A 15,453-nucleotide genomic window follows, 5' to 3' on the forward strand; every position below is an offset into this window, starting at 1 on the left:
AGTGCCTAAGCATTTACTGTATTATCCGGGCTATAGAGCCAGGGCTGTGCAGTTCAAGCATTTTCGTCGCATTTGCGACTAAAAATAGATATACAAGTATTGGTATAAAAAAGGAGCACACGTGCGAATACCGATTTTACCCTTTGAATTAACCTTGGGCTCCCAAAATAAATCCATCCAAATTTGATCAAACTAAAGTAAAATTTTGCCCATTTGTATAGCATGTTTGAATGAACTTAAACCATGCCAAAAAATGCTTAGAACATGCTTGTTGCATGATCAGATAATATTAAAGTTAGAAGACATGCAGTACATGCATTTTTTCTTTTAAAATTGAAAGAACAAATGCATAAAGGAAGAAAGATGAATTACTGCATTTATGCACATTATTTCCAGACTTTCGCGGCCCACATAAAAAGGTGTGGCCCGCGGGCCTTGAGTTTGAATCATGTGCTCTATGCGGTTGTTTAGGACCACAACCACGAGGGGCGTCACATGATCATAGCCTGGGCTTCTGTAAATAATTAAAGATTTATTTTTTTTAATTTCATTTCTAAATCTGTTAATTATAATAGACAACTTTATAAAAGTTAAGATTCAATCCGTTTTGCTGTCAAAGTTCAATAATAAAGTTGTTTGAATCAAATTAGGAATGTGTAACAGTACTTTCACTTTCACCTCTTGCAAAAATGCAAAATGGTTGATTACTTCTGGTAGCAGCAAACCCAGCATGGAACACTTCACTGTTCACTCAACACAGACGTCATCAAAGCTCACATTTATGCATTCACACACAGCGGCAACATTTAGGAAACAGGATGAGTTGATAAAAGAAAGGTACAAATAAAATACATCTATTTGTAGCATGTTTAAGTTTCACTTTTGCATCTCATAGCACAAAACTATGGTGCGTTCAAGGAACCTTGATAAAAGTTCGAAACAGAGGCATCACTAGTTTTTAAAGACTTAACACCCAGTTGATGCACTAACAATAATATAATAATCATTATAATTATGATGTATTATTATAATTACTGTTATCCACTGTTGTCTACCTTACATTACAAAGTAAAGGGAAACTTTTAGTGCATGTAAACATACTTTGTGTGTGTTAAAGTTAAAGTACCAATGATTGTCACACACATGAGGTGTGGCGAAATTATTCGCTGCATTTGACCCATCATCCTTGATCACCCCCTGGGAGGTGAGGGGAGCAGTGAGCAGCAGCGGTGGCCGCGCCCGGGAATCATTTTTGGTGATTCAACCCCCAATTCTAACCCTTGATGCTGAGTGCCAAGCTGGGAGGCAATGGGTCCCTTTTATATAGTCTTTGGTATGACTCGGCCAGGGTTTGAACTCACAACCTACCGATCTCAGGGCGGACACTCTAACCACAAGGCCACTGAGTAGGTGTGTAGGTGGGTGGTGACGTTTAGGGTGGAGTAGGGGCCTTTCAGGAGTCTAATGATAACAAAAAATAAGTAATATTAAAGACCGAAATGGGGCCACAAATACAATGTTGTTTAGGGCCACACAAAGCTTAGGACTGGCTCTAACTGTCTTTAATGATGAATGACAGAGATGTAACACCAAGGTGACTCTGTCGCAGTCTCCTACGTCTCGTTTTTTTAACATTTGCACTTGTCCTACAAATGTAAAAAAAAAAAAAAAAGGGAAAAATAATAATAAAAAGCAAAGGAGGAGGTATGTGGTATACAATGCATGTAATGTCTTCAATGACATAGTTCATCTATTTGGAATAAGTGCAGGGGAAAAGGCTAAAGAAAAAGCAATAAACCACTTGACGTTTGGAACTGAGCTATGGTACGACGCGTGACTACTGACAGATATAAGTTCGAACTATACGCTACTTTTTATTAGAAATGGCAACAGCGGAGGATGCATGTGCATGTACGAGCCAGTCTGCAAATACAACAAGAGGATAGCGAAAAAGAAGACGCTTATTGATTACAGCGCGCAATACATTGGCAAACTAACACAAAGCACTTTGGGTTACTCTATACCAGGGGTCACCAACCTTTTTGAAACCAAGGGCTACTTCTTGGGTACTGATGAATGCGAAGGGCTACCAGTTAGATACACACTTAAATAAATTGCCAGAAGTAGCCAATTTGCTCAATTTACCTTTAACTCTGTTATTATTATTAATTAATGATGTTTATCTTTGTGGAAACACTGATCATCTTAATGATTTCTCACAATAAATATATATAGAAACAGATAAATATCAATATGCAACACTTTATTTTTATATTTTCTCTAAGTGCACATTTTTCAAATTGAACATTTTCAAATGTAAGACAGTCTTGTGAAATCCCAATATCCCATTTTAACTAGCTAGCCACTAACATTTTTTAACAAATCATGAATTACTTTGCACCATGTTTGTACAAATAATAACTCATGTAAAATACAAAAGTAAACTCTCAAATTTTTAAATCATGTCACACTTTGAACTGGACACCAAATCTGTTATCTGTTTCTTTGTCAGTTAGTGGGAAGCCTGGCATTGCATGCTGTTAACTAGTGTGTTGTACTCTGGTGTGTAACTTGACACTGCAACTCTGAGTGAGTCTTGCAGATGTGCATCAGTGAGGCGTGTTCTGTGTTTGTTCTTGATGAAGTTCATGTCAGAAAAGGCTGATTCACAAAGATAAGATTTTTCCTCATTGTTTGCGGAACCTTCTTAATCTTTTGGACATATTTTCACAGCAATCTGGCCTTAAGCTTAATTATGATAAATGTAAAATGTTAAGGATCGGAGATCTAAAGGGAACGTCCTTTCGAATGGAATGCAAAGTGCCTGTTTTGTGGACAGATGGACCAGTTAACATACTTAGTGTTGTTGTCCCAGAAAATCTGGAAGATCTAGGCTCAGTAAATTATGATAATCGACTAAGAAAGCTGGACAAAATTATGCAATTATGGAAAGGGAAATCCCTAACCTTGTATGGTAAAATGTCTATTGCCAACTTGTTAATTATTCATCAATTTATTTATTTGTTTTTGTCATTACCAGCTCCATCACAAAACTTTTTTAAGATTTATGAGCGGAGGGTCTTCGATTTTGTCTGGAACGGCAAACCAGAAAAGATTAAAAGAAAGGTTTTGTACAAAGAGTATGAATACGGGGGCCTGAAACTTCTCAACCTTGAAGCTATGTGTCTGTCTTTAAAAGCATCAATTGTTCCAAAGATGTATTTAAACATTGAGTGGTACACAAATGTCCTGTTGGACAAAAAACATGTACTGTATCAAAAGAAATTATATCCTTTTTTACAAGTGATCCCCTCCCAGAGAGTCTGCTGGGAAACATGGCGGGGTTCATAAAGGAAACAATCCACTCATAGTGGTGTTTTCAATTTTATGTGCCAGAAAAAAGAGACGATATTTTGCAGCAGTTAATATGGATGAACTCTAATATTGTAATAGATGGAAAGCCTTTCTTTTGGAAAAATATGTTTGAAAGAGGAATCATTTTTGTCAATGATATTATCAATGCGAATGGTAAAATTATGAAGTATGATGAATTTAGAGCTATGTATGGTGATGCTTGCTCAAGCTTTTCATTTTATCAACTAACTGGAGTAATTGGGAAAAGATGGAAACAAATAATTAATTATGGAACTACTAAATTATTAGTTTGTAAACCTCTAATAAGAAATTCTAGTTGGCAAAAAGGAACTAAAATAAATAGAAAAATATATAATTTTTATTTAATAAAGAAATCTTTGAAGGCTGCCTCATACAACACAAATGGAAAATGGGAGGACTTTTTTGACTGCCCGTTGCCATGGGATGCCATATTCAAACTAATCTATAAAACTACTATCGATGTGCAAAATCGTTATTTTCAAATTAAAATTATTTATAACTTCTTACCCACAGGGAAAATGTTAAAATTATGGAATATGACTGAGTCAGATGATTGCCGATTTTGTTGTCAGGAGCCTGAATCCACCCTGCATTTGTTTTGGTATTGTCATATTGTGTCTTTGTTTTGGGTGGAAGTTGAAAAAATGTGTTTAAGGATTGGTTTGTTTATGAAGCTTAATGTGGTTTCTGTTATTTTAGGAGAGTTCATTGACAATCATGATTTAGTCAATTTAATTATAGTACTCAGTAAAATGTTTATTTTTAAGGCCAAAAACAGATGTTCACTTAGTATTACTCTCTTTAAAACATGTATTCAGTATTTTCTAATTTTAGAAAGTTACATGGTTGAAAACGATAATGATGCCAAAAAACATTTAAAAAAAAGATGAGAAGTCCTCAAAGGCTTATTTTGAAAGTATAATTATGTTTATAGATTATATGATATCTGTTGTTGTGTTCCCTAATTTGAGTGACCTGGACATAATCTGGACTGTACATAAATGCTTATTTTGAAAATGTAATTTTGTTTATAAATTATATGCAATCTGTTGTGTTCCCTAATTTTTTTCTGTGTACATGAATGAAGGTGTGTGCTGCTGAGTCCGACTTGGACATTATCTGGACTGGGCCTGGTTTAAAAAACCCTTTAAACAAATCTAATTTCATTGACAACCTGGTCTGTTGAAGATAAGGCCCTTTTTTAAAAAATAAAATAAAATAAGATAAATAAATAAAAAACATTTTGTTGGATAAAAAAGAAAGTAAAACAATATAAAAATAATTACATAAAAAATAGTATTTAATGAAAATGTTAGTGGACCAGCAGCCTATACAATCACGTGTGCTTCAGGGACTGTGTCCCTTGCAGATGTGTTGTCTATGTTGTGGGAACCAGAATATTGGTAGCAGAAAGAAATAACCCCTTTTGTGTGAGTGGGTGTGGATGAGTGTGCATGGGGGAGGTTGTTTGGGTTGATGCACTGATTGAAAGTGTAGCTTGTGTTTTTTCTATGTAGATTTAATTTAAAAATTAAAAATTCAAAATAAAAATATATATATATATATTTTTTTTTTTTTTTTTTTTTTTTTTTTTTTAGAACAGGCCCGCGGGCGACTCATCTGGTCCTTACGGGCGACCTGGTGCTCGCGGGCACCGCGTTGGTGACCCCTGCTCTATACCATATATGAAGATAACCGCTGACATCACAGGGCAGGAAACGTCACAGGTTAGAGCAAATTCCAAATGGCCCATTTGGAGGAAGTAGGAAGGAAGGCAAGATTATTTTATAAATATCACCGCAATGCCTCCTTGGTTTGATTTTAAATTTTCGGGACTTATGCAGATCCGAATGCACAACAACAGGTACCAATAGGTAAGAGAAGTTAGTTTTGCCTTATAGGACCACTTTAAACACTTAACATGCTAAAAAAATATATATGTCTCAAAATACAAATGTTCTTTGTTTTTTTCTCTTCACATTAAACTACTTTGGACAGTTTCAACTTTCTTAAAAGGAACGGAACTCATTACCTTTGTATGTTTTCGCCAGTGTTAGTTAGTTAGTCTGTCAGTTAGCTAAAACTAAACCAAAAAGTTATAGGCGGATGTTGATTAAACTTTCAGGAAATGTCAGAAATGGGATAAAGAACAAATGATTGGAGAGAGTTTGGGGCTGACCCAGATAATTTCTACTACATTAAAATTAAACATTAAAGTTACGAGGCTGAACTTCCTTGTACACCTATGCTAGCGGTCCCACCTCCCCCTAAACAGACAAAAGAGAGTGGATGACTGACAAGAAAACAAAACAAACAAGCAAAACAAACACACATAGTAATGGAAATGTTGTTTATCCTTCAATTCGTTGGGGTTTGTTTGTCTGCCTGTTAGTTAGCAACATATCTAAAAAAAATTATGGGAAGGTTTTAATTAAACATTTAGGAAATGTCAGAAATGAGACACGGAACAGGTGTTTACATTTTTGGGCTGATATGAATATATACGTCTGGATTCAGGATTTTTTTTAAGGATTCTTTACTAATGGGCGGCTTTTTTAGTTGTTGTGCTTTGTCATAACGTGGACAAGGGGTGTTTGTTTTCCCGAGATGCAAGAATAGTTTGAGTGGACATCGGATGAAGGTAGATACATGTTTAATTATTTACTCAAAAAGGAACAAACAAAAGGTGCGCACAAGGCAGAGACAACAAAAACTTGACTAAGAAAACAAAAACTAGCACTTGGGCAGAAACTATGAACATGAAACAAAAACACTTACTGTGGCATGGCATGAAGCATGAACTATGGTATCATCAGGTAGCAAAGGATAACAGCGGTAACAGAGTTAGCAGAAGTCAATGTCGCCAGACAGACTAACTGAAAGTGACAGGCTTAAATAGTAGTGATCATGATTAACACAGGTGTGTGAGTCCAAACGGGAAACAGGTGAAACTAATGGGTTGCTATGGTGACCAAACAAGAGAGCGTAAACAGGAACTAAAAAGTCTTAAACCAACAGGACATAACTAAAACAAAACATGATCACAAAGACATGACATACTTGAAGCTTTCAATGGTCAAACCTTGTGGAATTTGACCTAAAACACAATATACACAAATTATCAAACCAATTAATCCAAAAATATGGTAAAATAGGATCAGGACAAAAATAGATCAACATTTGTCAGCTATATTTTCAAAGTTGTTCGCATTCTGTGTAGGCCTATGTACAGTATATTATGTACTAGAGATGAACACTAGACTAAATTTCCATTTACTAACTGTGATTCATACAGCCCCATTCTTGGGGGCGGATCTCACGCAAAAGAAAAAGTGGGAGTTAATAATTTTGCAATGGAGTCTGCTAAAAATGATGGAAAGCGCCATTCTACATAGCAATTGAAGCTTTGGTTAAATTTGGAATTGCCACAAAACACATTTTATAAATATTCAACCTTCTACTGCCATTTGGTCGCTAGAGTGGACGGTGCACCCCCAATTTGTCACGTTTCATGTGTCATGTAAACAACGACAAATGGGCCCATATAAATTCCTACTGTATTGGTACAAATTGAATGTCAACTGAGCGATGGACGAAAGTATTGTACATATTACTTTTAATGTAGAGACGCAAGAGTTTCAATAATGATCAGGCCAAAGAAGAAAACTTGGGATTTTTAAAAAGGTGTGGCTCTGTAATGGAGAACATTTGATGCCAAAATGGATCAACTCTACTTCTGTTTTTTTTCTTATCTGGCCTTTAAAAACAGATTGAAGACAACTAGAGCAGCTAGCAGTAAGAGAAGTCGTTTGGTGTCATCCATGATGCCCATAGAATGTGCAACTGAGGCTCACAACCCAATAAACACAACTTATTTGCGGTAGACCACGTCTATACTGGCTCACCTGCACTGGCTTCCTGTGCACTTAAGATGTGACTTTAAGGTTTTACTACTTACGTATAAAATACTACACGGTCTAGCTCCATCCTATCTTGCTGATTGTATTGTACCATATGTCTCGGCAAGAAATCTGCGTTCAAAGAACTCCGGCTTATTAGTGATTCCCAGAGCCCAAAAAAAGTCTGCGGGCTATAGAGCGTTTTCTATTCGGGCTCCAGTACTCTGGAATGCCCTCCCGGTAACAGTTAGAGATGCTACCTCAGTAGAAGTATTTAAGTCCCATCTTAAAACTCATTTGTATACTGTAGCTTTTAAATAGACCCCCCTTTTAGACCAGTTGATCTGCCGTTTCTTTTCTGCTCTGCCCCCCTCTCCCTCGTGGGGGGAGAGTTGCACAGGTTCGGTGGCCACGGATGAGGCGCTGGCTGTCCAAAGTCGGGACCCGGGGTGGACCGCTCGTCTGTGCATCGGTTGGGGACGTCTCTGCGCTGCTGACCTGTCTCCGCTCGGGATGGTCTCCTGCTGGCCCCACTATGGACTGGACTCTCACTATTATGTTAGATCCACTATGGACTGGACTCTCACAATATTATGCTAGATCCATTGCACCGGTCGCCCAGGGGGGGGGTCCCCACATCTGCGGTCTCCTCCAAGGTTTCTCATTGTCCCATTGGGTTGAGTTTTTCCTTGCCCTAAACTGGAATCTGAGCCGAGGATGTCGTTGTGGCTTGTGCAGCCCTTTGAGACACCTGTGATTTAGGGCTATATAAGTAAACATTGATTTATTGATTGATTAAATTGCCTTCAATTTTAAAAAGTATCTGTCCTGTCCTGACCCCAAAAGGTTTTGGTCAAAAAAAATATTACAAATGTGTCATTATTTAGTAGTATTATTATTATTATTCAAGGTTTAAATCTCTAGATCAACATTAGGTCTATCTGTCAATATAACACTTTTAAAGATTTAAGTTGTATGCCATTTTTGTCAAGGAAAACCGTGTTTTTTTATGGAAAAAAACACAAAATATGCCATATTTTTCCCCAATAAAATTTTAAAGTGGAATATTTGAGATTATATAATAATTGGAGTCTTAAAAAGGTCAATAACTCATAACAACATTGATTTTAATTCATTATTTTTTTGAGCAATGACACTTAAAAAAAAAAAGTCCCACTAAAATTATTGGGAATCCAAAAGGGTACTGCTCAGTAAAGTTTAAAAAAATAAATCCAAAATTTTTTTTAAACTTTTACCACAATAGTCTCAAGATCAACTGAACTCAACTCAATTATAAGTTTTATTGTTGTTTATGTTTTTTTTTTGTTCATTAGGCCCTTCTTTAAAAAACTTTGTTTTTTAAATGGCAATCAAAAAATATGCAACATTTTCCCCCCAAAATATCTCAAAGTGGAATATTTAATGTGAAGTAAATGGAGCCTTGAATAGGTCAATAATTATTAATGACATTGATTTTGATTCATTATTATTTTTTAAAGAAAGTAACAGCCTGCATGGCAGCTTTGTGTTATTAGAGTAAATAATGCAACATGTTCTTGTTACATTTCACCTGTTTTCTCTTTTATACCACTTTTTATGTTTTTTTTGTTTTTTTTTATCGTATTTTTAGAATGTGCGTGGGGCCGTTAAAAAATTACCTGCGGGCCGCACTTTGGACACCCCTGGTTTATGTTGTCTAAGCACCGTGTGGAGTCTGTGTCAAAGTGTCATCTCCATCCACATGACTGCCAAAGAATGTAGACAAACTACCTCAGGATGCCGGTTAGTCGTAGGTAGTAGGTGAGTCAGGTCAGGCAAGAACGAAACCCAAACCCAAGTGTAATCAGTAACTGCGAGCAATGCAAACTGCCTCCAGTCCAACACATGACCATAAAACATGTCAACTACATCACATGACTGATATACGGCTTGTGTACTTTGGTGCGAGGGCACAGGAAGTTTGACTTTTAACAATGACAAAAGCAAACTTTGCATAGCTTGTTTGTTTTTGGAGCACATCCCTGACGTGCTGGTCACAGCCAATTAAGGCTTTTTGCTTAGGTATAGACATTTTTTGGCCTGCTAGTGGCCAACTTGGGAGTTAGAACAGGCGGCGTGTATATATATATTTTAGAAAATAATGACCAGCTCATTTGCTATGCATGCTTGAAGTAACCTGTAGGGATCCTGTGCTTTGTGTCCCTAATGATGTTGTCATATACAGCCTCATTCCCTCCTCCCAGAGCGTAACATAGTTTTATGGTATAAACTGAAAAGCCCCATAAACCTTTTGATAAAGTAGAAATTAGATTGTGACACTGCTGTTAACCGCCTTATGTGTTTGTAATTGACTGGTTGCAAATGTGCACACAAACAGGACAATGAATCACTTAATGGCAACACTACTGACAAGCAGTCAAGTGGAGCTTGCTTTGCACAAATGGTCGGCTGCCCTTTAAGGGTTAGAAAACAATGGACGCTAATAAATATTTAAGGGTAAGCGCTATTCGAGACAAAAACAACAATAACACATTTATTGCGGTCTAATTGGAAATGATATTGCATTCCTAAGACGGGTAATGTTCTCACATTCTTCTAAATGAAGGTCTCATTGATTTTTTCTTTTGGAATAACTTAAATGCGACTTGGCCGAAGTTACAATTTCTAAACCAAAAAATATAACAACACCACCACCTATGTTGCCATCGATCAGCATCGGACGATTTTCATGTTACGTATGTGATCGCCTTTGCTGAATAATACCTTTCATTTTTTTGTCCCCCGGCTGACAAGCAGCTAGCAGCTAATTACAAAGCTCCTAGCCCAATGGTTCTTAACCTGGGTTCGGTCGAACCCTAGGGGTTCGGTGAGTCGGGCTTAGGGGTTCGGCGGAGGTCAAGACACACCCGACTCATCGTGTAAATACAAACTTCTCCCTATCTGCGTATTACGGATACGGCAACAGCAGACTGATTTGCAAGTGTGTAGTTTGTTGTGAGTTTATGCACTGTGTTAGATTTGTTGTTTGAACAAGGTGGTGTTCATGCACGGTTCATTTTGTGCACCAGTAAAAAAACATGGTAACACTTTAGTATGGGGAACATATTCACCATTAATATAGTTGCTTATTAACATGCAAATTAGTAACATATTGGCTCTTAACTAGTCATTATTAAGTACTTATTAATGCCTTATTCGGCATGGCCTTATTATAACCCTAACCCTAGCCCTAACCCTCTAACCCTAACCCTAACCAAATAACTCAAAATTAAGTCTTTGTTACTTAGAATATGTTCCCCTAGTGTCCAAAAAACTCTAAATTAAGTCTTTGTTACTTACAATATGTTCCCCATACTAAAGTGTTACCAAAAACATATAACTGTCTTGAATTTGAAAAAAAAAAAAAACATTTTATTTTTCACTAAAGAAGGGTTCGGTGAATGCGCATATGAAACTGCTGGGGTTCGGTACCTCCAACAAGGTTAAGAACCACTGTCCTAGCCATTATGGACAACACCTCCCACCCACTACACTCGGACCTGGCGGAGAGAATGAGCACGTTCAGTGGAAGGCTCAGACTCCCAAAATGCAACACGGAACGACACAGAAGGTCCTTCATACCGACAGCCATCAAACTGTAGAATGCATATGTTCCTTCTTGACTGCACTTAAATGTAGAATATATGTATAATATATTTATATTGTTCAAATATTATATATTATATATACACAATATATTATATTATTTATTATCATTATTGTCTATTGTGAGCGAACTATGGTGCTGAATTTCCCCCAGGGATCAATAAAGTACTTTCTATTCTATTCTATCTATGTGTTTCAGTGTGGAGCCACTACTCTAATATAATAATCATCACATTCATTACAGCAAATAAACTGCATTTGTAGTATCTTAAGTGTCACGATCAAGTATCATTATTACTGGAGAACAAGCCTAAACATGTTACACATTGAGAACAAGCCGGAAGCAACTAGAAACAAAAGAAATAAGTGCCTATTTCAGAATCATTGAAAAGTAAGCTGTTATTAACAGGAAATTAACAAGTAGATTAATAATAGTCTACAGCGAGGGTCGGCAACCCGTAGCTCAAGATCTTAAACAACGCCCTAGTTTTACCCTAGAACTTTTTTCAAAAATGTATGAAAATGAAAAAAAAGAGGGGGGGAAAATATATTTTTTGGTTTTAATATGGTTTCTGTAGGAGGACAAACATGACACAAACCTTCCTAATTGTTAGAAAGCCCACTGTTATATATTTGTGTTTATGTTTCACTGATGGGAATATTTGGCTAGCGCCATTTTATCCTACTAATTTTGGTGGTCCTTGAACTCACCCTAGTTATACAACAGTTTGTGAACATGTATACATTTCTCCGACGCTGCCACAGAAAGACGTGTTTTATGCCACTCCTTCTCTGTCTCATTTTGTCCACCAAACGTTTTATGCTGTGTGTGAATGCACAAAGGTGAGCTTTGTTGATGTTGTTGACTTGTTGGAGTGCTAATTAGGCATATTTGGCCAGTGCATGACTACAAGCTAATCGATGCTAACATGCTATTTAGGCTAGCTATATGTACATATTGCATCATTATGCCTCGTTTGTTGGTATATTTGAGCTCATTTAAAGGCCTACTGAAATGATTTTTTTTTATTTAAACGGGAATAGCAGATCCATTCTATGTGTCATACTTGATCATTTCGCGATATTGCCATATTTTTGCTGAAAGGATTTAGTAGAGAAAATCGACGATAAAGTTCGCAACTTTTGCTCGCTGATAAAAAAAAGCCTTGCCTGTACCGGAAGTAGCGTGACGTCACAGGAGCTAGTATTCCTCACAATTCCCCATTGTTTACAATGGAGCGAGAGAGATTCGGACCGAGAAAGTGATGATTACCCCATTAATTTGAGCGAGGATGAAAGATTCGTAGATGAGGAACGTTACAGTGAAGGACTTGAGAGACAGTGATGGACGTATCTTTTTTCGCTCTGACCGTAACTTAGGTACAAGCTGGCTCATTGGATTCCACTCTCTCCTTTTTCTATTGTGGATCACGGATTTGTATTTTAAACCACCTCGGATACTATATCCTCTTGAAAATGAGAGTCGAGAACGCGAAATGGACATTCAGTGCCTTTTATCTCCACGACAATACATCGGCGAAATGCTTAAGCTACGAGCTAACGTGATAGCATCGTGCTTTAACTGCATATAGAAACAAAAAAATAAAGCCCTGACTGGAAGGATAGATAGAAAATCAACAATACTATTAAACCGTGGACATGTAAATACACGGTTAATGCTTTCCAGGCTGGCGAAGGTTAACAATGCTGTGCTAACGACGCCATTGAAGCTAACTTAGCAACGGGACCTCACAGAGCTATGCTAAAAACATTAGCTCTCCACCTACGCCAGCCAGCCCTCATCTACTCATCAACACCCGTGCTCACCTGCGTTCCAGCGATCGGCAGAAGGACGAAGGACTTCACCCGATGCGTTTGGCGGCCCGGAGACGTAGGAAGTCAAGGTGAGGTCGGCGGCTAGCGCGGCTAGCGCGGCTAGCGCTCCAACAAAGTCCTCCTGGTTGTGTTGCTGTAGTCCGCTGCTAATACACCGATCCCACCTACAACTGTCTTCTTTGCAGCCTTCATTGTTTATTAAACAAATTGCAAAAGATGTCCAGAATACTGTGGAATTATGAAATGAAAACAGAGCTTTTTGTATAGGATTCTACGGGTACCATAACTTCCGTTACTCGGACTTCGTCACGCGCATACGTCATCATACCGCGACGTTTCAGCCGGATATTTCCCGGGAAGTTTTAAAAGTCACTTTATAAGTTAACCCGGCCGTATTGGCATGTGTTGCAATGTTAAGATTTCATCATTGATATATAAACTATCAGACTGCGTGTTCGGTAGTAGTAGGTTTCAGTAGGCCTTTAATTTCCTTTACTTATGACCTCTGTGTATTTAAATGATATTTGTATGTCTCATGACACATTATCTGTATATCGCGATCAAAAGTCTTGAGTTTCCAATAATTTCTACAACTCTTATTTTTTTGTTATATAGTGATTGGAGTACATACTTGTTGGTCATAAAAAACATTCATGAAGTTTGGTTCTGTTATGAATTTATTATGGGTCTACTGAAAATGTGAGCAAATCTGCTGGGTCAAAAGTATACATACAGCAATGTTAATATTTGGTTACATGTCCCTTGGCAAGTTTCACTGCAATAAGGCGCTTTTGGTAGCCATCTACAAGCTTCTGGCAAGCTTCTGGTTGAGTTTTTGACCACTCCTCTTGACAAAATTGGTGCAGTTCAGCTAAATTTGTTGGTTTTCTGACATGGACTTGATTCTTCAGCATTGTCCACACGTTTAAGTCAGGACTTTGGGAAGAAAACCTTAATTCTAGCCATTCCTTTACCACTTTTGACGTGTGTTTGGGGTCATTGTCCTGTTGGAACACCCAACTGCGCCCAAGACCCAACCTCCGGGCTGATGATTTTAGGTTGTCCTGAAGAATTTGGAGGTAATCCTGCTTTTTTCATTGTCCCATTTACTCTCTGTAAAGCACCAGTTTCATTGGCAACAAAACAGGCCCAGAGCATAATACTACCACCACCGTGCTTGACGGTAGGAATTGTGTTCCTGGGCTTAAAAGCCTCACCTTTTCTCCTCCAAACATATTGCTGGGTATTGTGGCTAAACAGCTCAATTTGTGTTTCATCTGACCACAGAACTTTCCTCCAGAAGGTCTTATATTAATTAGTCCATGTGATGTCAGATGAAACAAAAAACTGAGCTCAAGTATTTTTTTATTATTATTTATTATCTGTTTGTATTATTTTACTTTAATTTTTATTATTATTAATTTGGATTATTATTATTTATTATTATTATTGTTATTATTATTTTTATCATTATATTTTTTTTTTTACTTTTTTTCTTTATTGAATTGATTTATCTGTAAATATATATATGTTTTTTTTTGCTCTTTCTTTATTTTGGGGAGGTGGCATCGCTGTGATATAAACAAAAAAATATTTTGACATTCAGAGCAGACAACACATTTTATGATGTATGTAAATATGATGTAATGGATAGGAATGTCGAGCTGTTTTTAATGAAACATGCATGTTAGTTGTAGTTTTCATTACTAAATTTGGAGGTGTTGAAATTGCTATTTAAATTGCTTTGTGTTACTGTGGCCCCTACAACAATTTAGTCCAGGGTTTTTCAACCACTGTGCCGTGAGATACAGTCTGGTGTGCCGTGGGAGATTATGTAATTTCACCTAATTGGGTGAAAAATATTTTTTGCAAACCAGTTATTATAATTTGCAAATTATGTGCCGTTTTTAAGTGTCGGTGATGTGTAGAGCACAGTAACCGTGTAATACTTATCCATATCAGTAGGTGGCAGCAGGTAGCTGATTGCCTCGTAGATGTCGGTAACATGGTTTGTTGTCATGATCACAATATGCATACGACAGCGGGTAAAACTGTATCTAATGCTTAAACCAAAAGTAAACAAAAGGGGAGTGCCACTAGGAAAAGGCATTGAAGCTTAAGGAAGGCTATGCAAAACGAAACTAAAACTGAACTGGCTGCAAAGTAAACAAACGCTGATTGCTGGACGACAGCAAAGACTTGCAGTGTGTGGAGCTGAGAAGGCGTCCACAAGGAAGAATAGCAACAACTTAAATAGTCTTGATTGCTTAAACAAAACAGGTGTGAGGAATAGCGCTTAAAGGAAGACATGAATCTGCTACAGGAAAAGCCACCAAAATAGGAGCACAAAACAAGAACTAAAACAGTACACACAGGAAAACACCAAAAAACTCAAAATAAGTCACGCCGTGATGTGACAGGTGGTGACAGTACACCTACTTTGAGACAAGAGCTATAGTGATGCATGGATGGTTATGGTTTAAATTCATATCCAACACTTGCGACAACGACTTTTTACTGTCAAATCGGCTGCTGAGTTGAATTTTTTTATGTGTTCTGTTGGTGGTGTGCTTCGGGATTTTTCCAATGAAACAAATGTGACTTGGCTTAAAAAAGGTTGAAAAACACTGGTGTAGTCGAATAGAAGAATCTTGTTTTAATTGTCTTGACTTTTTAT

The 15,453-nt window shown here is 37.3% G+C and overlaps 1 protein-coding gene across 3 annotated transcripts in view; it reads right to left on the reverse strand.

The window, feature by feature from the left end:
• usp43a (ubiquitin specific peptidase 43a) overlaps window positions 1–15,453 on the reverse strand; it is a 264,050-nt gene that overhangs the window by 247,533 nt on the left and 1,064 nt on the right. The window lies entirely within an intron of this gene.

Source organism: Entelurus aequoreus, linkage group LG18 (assembly GCF_033978785.1).
Source record: "Entelurus aequoreus isolate RoL-2023_Sb linkage group LG18, RoL_Eaeq_v1.1, whole genome shotgun sequence".
NCBI classification, from domain to species: Eukaryota; Metazoa; Chordata; class Actinopteri; order Syngnathiformes; family Syngnathidae; genus Entelurus; species Entelurus aequoreus.